Below are 15,526 nucleotides of genomic sequence, written 5' to 3'. Positions count from 1 at the left end.
AGAGCTGGCTCAGTGGTTAAGACACTTGTTGCTTGGGCAGAGGACCTGAGTTTGTTACCCAGTACTGTCATCTCCAGCTCCAGGAGGTCCACTGCCCTCTTCTGGCCCCTGCAGGCACTGCATTCATATACACATATACGCATATTATTAAAAACAAATCTTTCAAGTATGGGGCTGGAGAGATAGGTCAGTAGCAAAGAGCTCTTACAAAGGTTCAATTCCTTGCACCCACCTGTAGCTCCAGTCCCAGGGCACCCCCTTCTGGCCTCTGGGGGTACTGCAAGCACATGGTGCACAGACATAGGTACAAGCCTGAGTTATGGTGCTGAAATTCTCCCATGTAGTTGTGCCTCTAATGCTGCCCTCCTGCCATTCACAGCACCCTCTGCCCATCACACACTAGCGTTTGGAGCAAGAGGCTGGTACTAATCTTTTCCCACTGAGCAGCCTCCTGCTACCGATATCTTCCTATCCCCTGTTTGCCTGCTTGTTTGAGGCAGGGCCTGGTCATGCTATGTCTTCCATTCTGGCCAAGACTTTGTGATCCTCCCATAGTAAACTTCTTTTTTAAAAAAACTGAATATGGTTAAGTGTGAAGGCTGGGAGTTTCCCCCAAATATAAAAAATGGAAAAGCTGGGGCACACACTGTTATCCCAGCACTTGGGGAGGCAGAGGCAGGTGGACCTCTGTGAGTTTGAGGCCAGCCTGGTCTACAAAGTGAGTCCAGGTCAGCCAAGGCTACATAGAGAAACCCTGTCTCAAAACAAAACAAAAAATGTTGTTTTATTTTTCAAGACAAGAGTTTTTCTATGCAGCCCTGGCTGTCCTGGAACTCACTCTGTAGACCAGGCTGGCCTTGAACCAAGAGATCCACCCGCCTCTGCCTCCTGAGTGCTGGGATGAAAGGTGTGCTCCACCACTGCCTGGCTCAAAAATGAAAATTTTTATGAAGTTCCTCATGGTGAGCTAGAAGCATGAGGGCACAGCACTTCCAAGTGCAGATAAGTCCTCCATTGGACTTGCCCTAGGCACAGAGATGAGGAGTCTAGCTGTGATGGGCAAGGAGGTTTGCGTAATAAATTGGCATGCAGCTGTGTCTTCCAGGTACTGCAGAGAGCCTTGCTGCCTGAGATCAGAGCGGCTACGATCACCCACTAGAGACCAGGCCCACCAACATTCCATTGTGGAGTCAGGGGAGCACCCACTCCCATCTGAGGATACAGTGGTGAGCAGTGGTTGCTGGGGTGACTCTTCCTCAGTATATAACTGTTGTCTATGTTCCTGCAAGTGACCTAATTAAATTGCTGGTTCGCCAGGACGAAGTGATTTTTTGTCTGTGGTTGGTGCCCTATCTGGGGTAAATAGATATTTGTCTTCCCCAGAAAAAAAAAATTGCACAGCACTGAAACATCCATAAAGCATATCTAAAGTACGGGAGGTCAGACTCAGTGCTTGAGTTTTCAGAAAGTTCTTCTGGAAACTTCTTCAGCTTAGGGCAGAACACTAGAATGTGACTGTGGCCACACGCATTCTTTCTTGTCTCAACCATCTTACACTGCTGCCATGTGTCTGATTTCTGAGGGACAAGGTGACCAGCCACAGGATAAATGTATACGTTTGTGCTGGTGTTGTGTCACAGAGAGGAGCAGCCAAAGCCCTGGGGCAGAAAGTAAGAACACGATCTTTTGCCTCCATCATGGGAAGCAATGCCCCAGGACCAGGGGAAAGACCTGTGCACAGACACCAGCCCAGCATCAGGGACACAAACTGAACCCCAGTGCCCACTTTTGGGATTCCCTTTTAGCTACTACCACGGCCCCTAGATTTGTTGTTGCATGAGAAGTCCACAAGGGGGCGATGTCACCAACCTTTCCCGTTGTTGAGATGATCAATTCCCTGGCTGTCAGCACTGACTGTGGTTCTGCCTGGCTGCTCGCTTTCCTAGTAAGTGGCTCACAGAGGTCACAAATATAAAGGACACTTAACAAAACCCTGTCTCAAGACCAAACAAAAATAATGTCTTGGGAAAACAAAGTGAAGCAAAAAAAGGAAAAGTATGTTCAAATAAAACACCAAAGAATCAGATGGAGTTTGATGGAGCACACCTTTAATCCCAGCACTTGGGAGGCAGAGGCAGGTGGATCTCTGTCAGTTCAAAGCCAGCCTGGGCTACACCGTGAGTTCCAGATTAGCCAGGGCCACCTAGTGAAACCCCATTTAAAAAACAAACCCAAACCACCACCACAATGCTCTTAACCACTGAGCCACCTCTCTGGCCCTCATTCACAACTTTTTAAAGCTAGGGCTGGTAGGATGGTTCAGTAGGAAAAGCATATGTCCAGAAGTGTGAGGGGCTGAGTCCAGGCCCCAGGACGCCTGTGGGTGCCTGGATCCCAGAGACGCCACATGGGATCCCTGGGAGCTTGATGACCAGTCGGCCTGGCCTATATGGTCAAGACAAAAGTGCCTGTGGCCCAGCACCGGAGCATGTCCTTTGCCGTTCATCAGCACCCGCACACGGAAAGCACATACATGCACACTTTAAACCAACACATTAAAAGTTACATTGTTGGGGGCTGGAGAGATGGCTCGCGAAGGCAGGGGTCCTGAGTTCAATTCCTGGCAACCATATGGTGTCTCACAGCCATCTATAATGAGATCTGGCGCCCTCCTCTGGCAGGCAGGCACACATAGAACATTGTATGCATAAAAAATAAATCTTTTGTTTTGTTTTGTTTTTTGTTTTTCGAGGCAGGGTTTCTCTGTGTAGCGTTGTCTGTCCTGGACTCATTTTTTAGACTAGACTGGCCTTGAGCTCACAGAGATCTGCCTGCCTCTGCCTCCCGAGTGCTGGGATTAAAGGTGTATGCCACCACCACCTGGCAAAAAATAAATCTAAAAAGAAAAAGTTACATTGTTGTGTTTGATCAACAAATAGAACTCCATGAAATTGAAGTTAGTTCACTCCTGCTCACGGTGAGGTAACTGGACAATTTGTGTGTGTCTGTCAAGATGAAGTGAGAACCAGCCAGCACTGTGCTCATCTCAGGCACTTCTATTTATCATCTTATGACTTGAGGCTTCAGCGTGGAGTTGTACACTTTGATTAAAAAGAAAAATGGTTAAAAGTTGGATATGGCGACTCAGGTCTGCAACCCTAGCACTTGGAAGCCGAGGCAGAGGTTTGCAGAGAATTCAAGGCCAGCCTGGGCTACATATAGGGTTGTTTGGGGTCAAGCTGAACTAGAGAGTAAGACTCTGTCTCAGATAGATAGAGGGACAGATGGACCAATAGATAGATAGATAGATAGATAGATAGATAGACAGACAGACAGATAGACAGACAGACAGGGGAGGGGTCAAATGTTTGATTTTATCAAATGTAAGACTCAGTTTTATATTCTGATGACTATTATCAACTAGAGTTAAAAATTCCTTATGCTTATCTCATAGGTCACATTCCCAGTTATTACAGCAATAACAGACGTGTGGCTAATACTTCTTAGAACATTTGTGTACAAGTATTAGTGTGGAAATGTTTTCAGTTCTTGTGGATGGATTCTCAAAAGTGGAACTGCAATCAGGTGTGTCCAACCTACGGCCCACAGGCCCCAGAACAGCTGAGTGTGGTACAAGATATGGCTAGATGACGCCATGTAGCAATGTCAAAAAGTCTAGGGCCAGTGAGATGGTTCAGTAGGTAAAGGTGCTTGTCACCAAGCTTGAGGGCCTGAGTTCAATCCCCAGAATCCATGAGGTAGAACCGACTACCGCAGGTTGGTCTCTGGCTTCCCATGCGTGTGCCATGACATAGGCGTACATGTAGTCAAATACATAATGGAAACTTTAAAAAGAAAAGCCTTCTGACTTAAAAGCTCTAAGAAATAAAATGTAAGGAAAAACACTTGGCCGCTATGGTAGCTGTTTTCCAGCAGGGGGCACCATGTGCCCTCCTCTTGGCTGTACCCTGGGGAATCTTAACTACTGATACTGCAAGAAAAGCAAAAGCCTCAGGCCTCTCAGTGGAACTGACGTCATTACACATGTCCGCCTGAGCATTTTGGACTCGGGATTCCCTGCTTCCTTTTCTAGCAGCACATACTCCTGAAAGGTGAACTGCTGGCTGAGGCGCCATATACAGACAACCTAAGGCCTTGACAAAACGCATAGGCAACAGCTGGCTTCTCTGGGTCACATCTTGTACCCAGCAGACCTTTGTCCATTACAGACGTCTCTGTGTGCTTCTGAGTTAAACAGATGACCACTTGCAACTCAGACTCACAAACTGCATGAAATAGTGACACCCCCGCCCCTCCCCCCAGGTCCAGTCACCTGTATTTATTAGGAAAACTTTCTAAAATGGAAGCAAAGCTGAAGGAATAATGTCCCTGTGGGAGGCAGGGCTCTCACCGGCATCCTTGTCTGTACTTTGATGGCTTACTGGCTTCCCTTTGCTTTTGTTTTGTTTTGTTGTGTTATGTTTTTTGTTTGTTTTTGTTTTTGTTTGGTTTGGTTTTGGTTTTTCAAGACAGGGTGTCTCTATTTTAGCCTTGGCTGTCCTGGACTCACTGTGTAGACCAGGCTGGCCTCCGACTCACAGAGATCCGCCTGCCTCTGCCTCCAGAGTGCTGGGATTAAAGGCGTGCGCCACCACTGCTCAGCTTCTTGTTTTTGTTATTGTTTTGTTTTTTTAATGTAAAAAGTGGTCAACTAGGGGGTTGTAGAGATGGCTCAGTGGTTAAGAGCACTGACTGCTCTTCCAAAGGTCCTGAGTTCAATTCCCAGCAACCACATGGTGGCTCACAACCATCTATAATGAGATCTGGCGCCCTCTTCTGGCCTGCAGGTGTGCATGCAGGCAGAGAACTGTATACATAATAGATAAATAAATAAACAAATGTGATCAACTACAAAATACATAGAGATATATAAAAAGATAATCTTTTTTTCCCTTTTTGACCAAGCCAGATCTTTGGTATGTGTGTGTGAAGGCCAGAGGTCATGGCTGCATGGTGTTCACCTTGCTTTCTGACACAGTCTCTCCATGTCCTGGAGTTCTGCAAGTATCCTATGGTGGCCAGCAAAGCAGGGTGCCTGTCTTCACATCCATAGTCCTGGTATTAAAGGTGTGTGCCACCATGCCCAGATCTTTCCAGGCCTGGCGTTTTACATGCGTTCTGAGGACTGTGCTTGTGTCCGAGCACTTTACCAACTGAGCAATTTCCCCAAACTACAGGACAGATCATGTGCCAAGTTCAACCTAGGGACAGAACTTACTTGCTTTTTTTTTTTTTGCATAATTTAGTTGACAACATCCTTCTGGAAAGAAATTATGATGCCTGATTAAAACTACTTCCCTATATTTCTGATAACCTTTGAGGGGCTCGAACTCCGGATCTTTCTGACTCCATCTCCTGAGGGCTTGGATTATAGGCACATATCACTGATCTTGGCATCACGTGTTCCTGAACGCTGAGACCAACTGCATACTACATGGGACCCCTTGTGTGTGTGGCTTAAAACACAGTGCCTACCTTACAGATGTTTGGCATTCTTTTGTTTGTTTGTTTGTTTGTTTTTGAAACAGGGCTTCTCTATGTAGTGCTGGCTGTCCTGGAACTCGCTCTGTAGACCAGGGTGACCTCGAACTGACAGAGATCCACCTGCCTCTGCCTCCCGGGTGCTGGGATTAAAGGGATGATCCTGTTTGGCTTTCTTTCTTTCTTTCTTTCTTTAAGATTTATTATTTATATAATATTCTGCCTGCCTGTGGACCTGCATACCAGAAGAGGGCCCATTGTGAGCCACCATGTAGTTGCTGGGAATTGAACTCGGGATATTTGGAAGAACAGACAGTGCTCTTAACCTCTGAGCCATCTCTCCAGCCCTTTGTTTGGCTTTCTTAAGTATGGCTTTGTGCACACAATTTTAAAATTAAACTAGTCAAAGAATACTGTATCTGCAATAATTAAGCTTCCAGCACACCGTAGGGCTAAACTGAAGGCTGTTAGACTTTGAGTTTATTTTTACTTTTGGACTCTAATTCAGCTAGGGGATGATGAAGAAGATATTTAGTTACATTGTAACCAGCATCAAGGAGCCACAGTAATAGAAAGAAATGAGGATGATAAATTGAGGTCAATGACATAGAAAGTCCCCAGCAGTACAGATAAAGCCAACAAGAGGAAGGCAGCAGGAGCAGAAGGTCCTCTGTTGGAGAAAGTGCTTAACGTTGTTGCATTGTTTCACACTGAAGACAGTCTCCAGTGTGTCCTAGTAATGTCCTCAGTGAAATATGCACCTCAGTAGCATCTCCTGGATAAGCATCCGCTCACCAAGATCATTTATTCTGCACAAAGATGGCTTGCCTTGGCACATATGCCAGCCCTCCACCACCCTTCATGTGTAGAGATCAAGACAGAGCCTACAACCAATTGATTATGAGTTTAGTTACTAACCGATCCCCTCCCCCAACTTTTACTAAATCGCACAAATTCCAGTGTTTGCATACCCCTTCACCCCCACTCTGGCTTTAACATGGAGATTAGTCCTTAAAGAAATGGTGAGGTGTAATTTTTGTTGTTGTTGTTGACTGTTTGTTTGTTTAAGACAGGGTCTCCTTATGTGGTCCTGGCTGTCCCAGACCTGGCTATGTAGATCAGGCTGGCCTTAAACTCACAGAGATCCTCCTGCTTCTACCTCCCAAGTGCTGGGACTAATGGCATGCCCTGACCATGCCCCGATTTTGTTATTGTTCAGACAAAGTCTCATTAGGTAACCTCAGCTGTCCTAGAAATTTCTATATAGACCATACACACACACACACACACACACACACACACACACACACACACACATATATATATGTATGTGTGTGTGTGTGTGTATATATCTTCTATATATAAAACTCGTGAGGAGCCTCTGTCATTTGCCTCCTGAGGACTGGGCTTACAGGTGCGTGCTGCCACAGCGGCAGTAGTTTGTGGATTTTTTTTCCCCAGTGCTAGATATTGAATCCAGGGTCTCAAACACACTAGGTAAGTGGACGACTATTGAGATGTACCCCAGCCCTCACCCTTTTAAGATCTTCCTATGTTGGTCCTGACTGGCTGTACAGCCCAGGCTGGCCTTGAACTCACAGCAGTTCTCCTGTCTCCGCCTCCAGATGCTGGGATGACAGGAGTGCTTTACATCTGGCTCCAGCGAACAACTTGTGCATACATCTCTGCTGCTATCTGGTCGACCCCTTATAATATCCTTCATAGTTCATTTTATTTCTAATAAAGTTTTCTCTACTGAGACGATAACATGCTGCTCCTGGGGACTTTGAAAAACTTATTTGAAAGGAAGTGTTAAATTGGCTTCTAGGGGCTGGCAAGGAGGTTCAGTGTTAAAAGGCACTTACCACTAAGGCTGATGACCTGGAGCCAGGCATGATGGTGTACGCCTTTAATCCCAGCACTCAGGAGGCAGAGGCTGGTGGCTTGCTGTGAGTTCAAGGCCAGCCTGGTCTACAAAGTGAGTCCAGCACAGCCAAGGCTACACAGAAAAACCCTGTCTCAAAAAAACAAAAAAACAAAAACAAAAAAACCCACAAGACTGATAACCTGAGTTCAACTCCAGGAACCCACATGACAGAAGGAGAGAACAGGCTCCAGGTTGTCCTCTGGTCTATATGTGTGTAAAACAATACATATATACCCATAGACACACATACAAGCACATATACTTACCCATAAATAAATAAATAAATGCAAAAAAAAAACTTATTAAAAAGCTGGGGCTGGAGAGTTGACTCAGCAGTTAAGAGCAATTGTTGCTTTTGCAGAGGACCTGGGTTTGGTTCCCAGCCCCCCCATGGTGACTGACAACCATCTAATTCTAGTCCCAGGGGAGCCAAGGCCCTCTCTGACTTCCTCAGGCACCAGGCACACAAATGATGCACAGACATACATGCAGGCAAAACTCCCATACACAAAATAATAAAGTGAATAAATGAAAACAAAACAAAACAACCCTGATTACTGTTCTGGGAGGTAGAGACAGGGAGGTCTCTGTGAGTTCAAGGCCAGCCCAGTCTACATACCGAGGCCCCATTTCCAAATAAAAGCCGACTGCTACCAATGCTCAGTTATGGTAGCCTAGCCTGAGGCAGACAGACATTACATAATCAAGTAAGTGTTGCATGTTCCAAGAAAACTTCACATACAGGGCTGGAGAGATGGCTCAGCTGTTAAGGGCACTGCCTGCTCTTCCACGGGTCCTATCCCTCCTAGCAACCACATGGTGGCTCACAACCATCTGTAATGAGATGTGAAACTCTCTACTGGTGTGTGTGTGAAGACAGAGCACTCATATACATAAATAAAGCAAATAAATATTTTTTAAAAAACCAGAAAACAAAAAAGCTTTACATATAAAACAATCTGAAGCATCAAGTCAGACTTGACTTATGGATTGCTATTTAGTGGCCCCCCATCCTAAATCATCCTTTTGACTATTATAATATATATTCTAGAAAGAGGCAAGAAGTAGAGGTGGCTCCGTGGGTGAGCGCCGGCTGCCTAGCCTAACGACCATGGTCCTCTATTGTGGAAGGAGAGAACCAACTTCTGAGCAGTCTCCTCTAACCTCCATGAAAGTCTTCTGACCTACGTGTGGACACTCCAGCGTGCATGGGCCCACATACATACACACATGCACACAATAAATAAATGTGTTTTTGGCATGCAGAGCCCGAGGTTCACTCTGCAGCACCACTTTACCTGGGCATGGTAGCCATGTCAGTAATCTTGGCATGGGGCCAGCCTCAGCCTGGACTGCATGAGACCTTGCTTTTTTGTTTGTCTGTTTTTGTGGGGGGGGGCGGGTTGTTTTTTGTTTTTGTTTATTTGTTTGTTTGTTTGTTTGTTTGAGACAGGGTTTCTCTGTGTAGTCTTGGCTGTCCTGGACTCGCTTTGTAGACTGGGCTGGCCTCGAACTCACAGTGACCCCCGAGTGCTGGGATTAAAAGAGTGCACCACCACGCTCTGCGAGACCTTGCTTTTTTTTTTTTTTTTTAAAACAACAACCAAAATAACAAGTACCCAACCCCTTCACACAAAACAAAACACATTCCTATTTTTGAGGTCTATAAATAAAGATACTGTGAGGGAATCACGAAACGCCGTGCAAGCAGAACATGGGATGACAGTCACTGGATTGGGCACAGCAGGGAAAACTAGGTAGAGGAGGAGGAAAAGGAATCCAGCAGAGGAGGGAAATCCGAGGCAGGGTAAGCAGGCTCTGCTTCAAGGGGCACGCCCGCCAGAGCGTTGCAGCACCGTGGTCAGGAGGAGATGCTACAAGGATCACGTGAGAGCATCCGGCCAGCACACAGCCTCTCACCTCTGGAGACTTGACGGGTTTGACACTTGGACTGGCCATCTGAAGAACCTAACCTCACACGCGTCAGCTGAAACAGTCCGTCCAAGACACACAGAAGACACAGACCACAGGCCAGGACAATGACAGCGTTTCCCCAGTTACATTCATCACACCAGAACTAAGCAAATGGACCCCTTGTGAGTGTCAGAGTAGCCGGGTGTGGTGGCGCACACCTTTAATCCCAGCACTTGGGAGGCAGAGGCTGGCGGATTGCTGTGAGTTCGAGGCCAGCCTGGTCTATAGCAGTGAGTCTAGGACAGCCAGGGCTACACAGAGAAATTCTGCCTAGAAAAAACCCTGAGTGTCAGAGTGTGGGCTTGCGTTTCCTATCCTGGTAACGGCCAACCTGAGGTAATGATCCTACGTGAAGAGAAGCAGGAAAGGAGGCAGAGAAGGAAATGGCTAAGGATCTTTGAGCCTTGCCTCCAGCCATCCCCGAGGTCAGCTCCACCCTGCCTTTCCTAGTATTATGAGCCAACAAATTCCTTGTTTGCATGTGTCGGCTCCCCCTTTTCTCAGAGCTCTGATCGGAGATGTTCTTTCTGAAACACACCCTGAGTCCTCCCTGCTCCTCACGCCTTCCCTGCCGCCAGCCTGAAGGGCAGAGGTTACCCAGCATCCCGGTCCCTCTTCTGCTCCCTGGAGTCTGCTGTCTACTCACCAGGACAAGCTATCCTAAACCCGGGGCCAACGGGATCTCATCACTGAATTCACCGCCTGAAATGTCCACGGGATCCTCTGACTACGCTTCTCGCTGTCTCTCCCAATCCTGGGCTCCTTCCTCTCTGCCCACCTTCCTGTTTCTCAAACTCCTTCCTTAAGTTCCTGGTTTCCTCACTGGCTTTGAATCCACTGTCTTGGGAGCTTGCATGGCTAGCTCAGTCTTTTTAGTACAGTGATATTACTGTGGCTCCCCTATCTCTTTATTCTTATTTATTATTTTACTTTCTATGCTGTGTGTGTGTGTGTGTGTGTGTGTGTGTGTGTGTGTGTGTGTGTGGACACTTCTTTATTGGTGAGAGGACAGCTTGCAAGAGTTGGTTCTTGCTTTCTATCATGACCCTCTTAGCAGCCAACCTCAGGTTGTCAGGCTTGGCAACAAGCCCCTTTACCCGCTGAGCCATCTCACCACCCCATCTCCATATTTGGTTTTAATTATCATGTGCATTTGCCTATGATATTTGTGAGTGTGGGAGCACAGGTGACACAAAGCCCATGTGGGGTCAGAGGGCAATTCTCAGGAGTTGGTGCTCCCCTTCCTCCACATACATTCTGGAGACAGAACTCGGGTCACCATGGTTGGGCTCACTCTGTTGCCTGTCTGTCACCCTGGAGTTTGTGCTCTCGGCTCGTGCCATCTCCACCTGCCTTGTCCATGCTCTGGCCACACAACAGCTCGTCAGCAGCTGTCGAATGGATGCACCACAGAATGCAGGGTGCGGCCTCCGGTGCTACTCCAAGATCCGCTTCTCGGGTCTCTTCCTCTTACCACACTGCCATCCACGTGCTTTCTATTACTCCAGTCAGAGAGGGTCACAGACTTGACATGCACCTGTAGACAGCCTGTTTCCACATGTGTGCACTGGCGACTGTCAGAACTGACTAGGTCTGGCCTGATTTCGGGGTGTGGGTGGGAGTATTTCACTCCTGGGCCTGTTTCCTCCTCTGAGGATCCCTAATCACACAATCTTCCAAAGCCCCAGCTTCCAAGGTCCGACTTTATGGTCCCTTTCAGTTCATATGGTGACCTTCGCTATGAGAAAGCGCTGGCCATAAAAGGAAGGAGCCTTGACTCCCTCCTTCCTCTGTGGTTAACGATTGATAATAATTAAGAGACAGAGGACTGGAGTGGGCACCCCGCAATGACAGACCATAGCAGGTTCCTGGCACTTTCAGATTGTGAGTCAAGCAGAGTCAGTTTGTCACTGCAGGTCATGTGTTCAAGAGGTCGTTCACCCTGGAATGGTAGCAAAGGCACCAGGCCTGGGCGTGTGCTAAGGGCAGAGCTACCAAATGGGCCTCTACGGCTGTGAGCCCTGTAGGTGGATTACCAGGCTGCAACTGTGTATTCCTGGGGAGAGTTCTCTGGAGGAAGAACAGGAAAACACAGAAGCGAGGACCATAGCACCCAGCCTACGGTGCCAGGAAGCCGGGATCTAGGGTGAGTGCTCTCAGTCGGTTGTGGGCATGGGTGGCTCAGAGTCTGTGGCAGGAATCACACCAATGGTTAAGCTCCGTTTAAAATGACGGCATCTGACAGAAGGGCCAAGAAGAACTGAGTGCAATGTGGTGTCCACTAAGTAGCATCCAAAGAAAGCATGGAGTTTGATTTAATAATGACATTTTAAAAATGAAAGCACGTGCCAGGTACCATAAGAGTAACTGAACTTTGATATTTCTGGAGATATGATTTTCACTTTTTTTTTTTTGGTTTTTCGAGACAGGGTTTCTCTGTGTAGCCTTGGCCATCCTGGACTCACTTTGTAGACCAGGCTGGCCTCGAACTCACAGCGATCCGCCTGCTTCTGCCTCCCGAGTGCTGGGATTAAAGGCATGCGCCACCACGCCCGGCTGATTTTCACTTTTTAATAAATTATTTTATATGCATGAATGTTTTACCTGCACATATGTCTGGGAACCATGCATGTGCAGTGTCCTCAGAAGCCAGAAGCCAGGGTTGGAACTTGTGGAATTGGAGTTATATAGACAAGTGTAAGCTGCTATGTAGGTGCTAGAAATCGAACCCAGGTTCTCTGCGGGAGCAGCAAGTGCTCTTAACTGCTAAGCAATTTTTACTTTTTTGTTCGTTTGTTTGTTTAATGGAGTATGTTGAATGTGTCTACAAGTTTGCTCAGATGACTGCAGAACCTGGAAAAGCTGTTGCTGCTACTGTAGTCTCCCTCTCTCTCTCTCTCTCTCTCTCTCTCTCTCTCTCTCTCTCTCTCTCTCTCCCCCTCTCTCTCTCTCCCTCCCTCCCACACAAGTGCACAGTTTGCAGTTTTTGAAACTTTAGTTGTGCTGTCAACTGGAAGAAAAAGGACCTTGATTTACTATGCTGAGTTGACAGTATACAGAGAATACAGCCACAAAGGTCTACAAACCTTAAACTTAACCCCTCTACTCAGGGAGGCAGAGGCAGGTGGATCACTGTGAGTTCAAGGCCTGCCTGGTCTATAAAGTCAGTCCAGGACAGCCAAGGTTACACAGAGAAACCCTGTCTTGAAAAACCAAAAAAATAAAAAAATTAAAAAAAAAATAAAACAAACAAACAAAAACCTTAACCCCTCCCACTTAGCCAGGAGCAACACACTATATTAAATATGTACAGCCTTCATACATGGATTTGATTGTAGAAACTAATAGACACACCTTTTAAATGTGACACATGTGAACAGGGTCAGTGCATGACAAAGTCTCTTGCTGCTGTGATAGCTCAGACTGGTACCCATCCCACCACTTCCTGGGATTTTCTTTTGGTCTTTCTTACATTATTATATGTATTTAAAATACACATCCCGTTTAGACACCAGCCTTCATGCGCCTCTTCTCCTCCATCCCTTTGACCTTTCCTGCTCTCCCTCCCACCCCCATCTCCATCTCTTGCCCCCTCTTCCTCCACTTCTGTCCCTAACCCTGTCTCTGTCTCTTCTGGGAATTTGGCCCAGGGAACTCATATATACTAGACCAGCATTCAACCCCTGAGTGGCAGTCTGAGCATACATGCATCTCCACACATGTAGTCCTATGAATTAAATAGCTTAAGTCAGAATTGCTCTTTCAAAAAAAAAAAGTATAGTAAGCATCAGGGAGCCGGGCGTGGTGGCGCATGCTTGTAATCCCAGCACTCAGGAGGCAGAGGCAGGTGGATCTCTGTGAGTTCGAGGCCAGCCTGGTCTACAAAGTGAGTCCAGGACAGCCAAGGCTACACAGAGAAACCCTGTCTCAAAACACAAAAACAACAACAAAAAGCATCACATTGAAACATGCATGTACGTGTACCGAATATACTCACATAAAAATGCAGGGGTAGATCTGGACAGATGATGGCTCCATGGTTAAGAGCACTGGCTGCCCTTCCGGAGGACTGGGGATTGATTCCCAGCACCTCCACGTGGTGGCTCCCAACTGCCTGAAACTCCAGTTTCAGGGGGTCTGACACTCTTCATCTGGCCTCTATGGGTACCAGGCATTCAAGTTGTATACAGACATACTTGCAGGCAAAGCACCCAGATACATGCAATTTTAAAAAGTAGGTGTGGTAGGTCAGTTGTGGAGGACTTACTTGCCTACCATGTGTGCAGCCTTGCCTTGCTCTCCAGCAATATCCGCACATGAACACAGAGGAAGTGCACACACTGCTTTTACACATGACTGGCATAGTCAAAAGAAATATATGCACAAAGTTTCAAAGTTACTGTCACATGCAGGTCTCCAGGCTCTGTCACACTCCTCAGGAGGAGACAGTGCCTGCTACCTAGCCCAGCAGGGTCTTCTTATCCACAACTACAGGGAGCAGGGTTAATCTGACGTTGTCACCCCAGACACAGGGCAGACTGCCTCATTCTCAGTGTGAACAGTCACCTGGGGCTAAAACACAGGTCTCATTGGCTAGCCATTCTCATAGCATCTGAGACCTCAAAGGTCTTTTTTTTTTTTTCCCAGAGAAGATTTCTCTGTGTAATAGCCCTGGCTGTCCTGGACTCACTTTCTAGACCAGGCTGGCCTTGAACTCACAGAGATCCACCTGCCTCTGCCTCCCAGAGTGCTGGGATGAAAGACATGCGCCACCACCGCCCAGCCCAAGGTCTTTATTACTTTTTTAATGATGTATTTTAATTTTAATTCTATGTATGTGTGTGTCAGTGTGTGGGTATGGGCATGTGCATCAGCTCCTTGTCGAGGTCAGGAGGGAGTGCTAGGTCCTCTGGAATTACAGCACCAGGTGACTGTGAATCACCCCACGTAAGTGCTGGGAAGTGAACTCAGTTCCTTTGCAGCACTGGTTCTCAACTTCCTCAATGCTGCCACCCTTTAATATATTTCCTCATTGTGGGGTGACCCACAGGCACAAAATTATTTCAATGCTACTTCATAATTGCAATTTTGCTGCTGTTATGAACTACAACATAAATACCGGATATACAAGATATCTGATATTTGACCCCCCCCAACGGGGTCATGACCCACAGGTTGAGAACCACTGCTTTACAAGACTACTACTCGCCTTTAACCCTTGAGCCATCTGTCCAGCCCCAAAAGGTCTTTCCTTCTCCCCAGAGTTCATAGCCACGTAGACACAGGAGCGAGTATTCATACCTGAAAAGCTTAACTCTTATATTCATGTCAAAATATTTTCTTCCAGTCTACCAGTATTGTTATTGTTGTTTGTTTTTTCTTTTCTTTCTTTCATTCGTTGTTTTTTTTTGGGGGGGTGGTTTCAAGACAGGGTTTCTCTGTGTAGCCTTGGCTGTCCTGGACTCGCTTTGTAGACCAGGCTGGCCTTGAATTCACATCAATTCACCTGCTTCTGCCTCCTCAGTGCTGGGATTACAGGAGTGCCCCACCACGCCCAGCGTTTGCTTTTTTCAAGAGGATTTGGTCCTTCTGTTTCCCTTTGGCTGTCTGCCATTCAGTTGTTTGAGAAAGTTCCAGGCTGTGAGTACCAAGGCTGCCTCAGGCAGGGCTCTGGACTCCCCCCCCCCTGCCCCCCCCGCATTCATTTGACACCTTGTGGTCTCTTTGCCTTTGGTGGCTCTCACCAGTGTCCGGGACTTGTTTTCATGGTGAACTTATTTCACAGCTCTCACGAGGGCCCAGGACTTGTTTTCATGGCGGACCTATTTCACACCCTTCTCTTGTCTTATGTCTTTAATTATTTATTCTTAATTTTCTTTGATTTCTGTTTGCACACTCTTCTCTCTTGAGGCAAATCCTAATGTGCTTAACAGTGTCCCTTAAAAGTTGTTCTAGTAGCCAGGTGTGGTGGTGCATGCCTGTAACCCCAGCACTTGGGAGGCAGAGGCAGGGGTTCTCTGTGAGTTCGAGGACAGCCTGGTCTATAATGCAAGTCCAGGACAGCCAAGGCTACACAGAGAAACC

This window comes from Acomys russatus, chromosome 14, assembly GCF_903995435.1.
Source record: "Acomys russatus chromosome 14, mAcoRus1.1, whole genome shotgun sequence".
NCBI lineage: Eukaryota > Metazoa > Chordata > Mammalia > Rodentia > Muridae > Acomys > Acomys russatus.
This window is presented reverse-complemented; position numbering follows the sequence as displayed.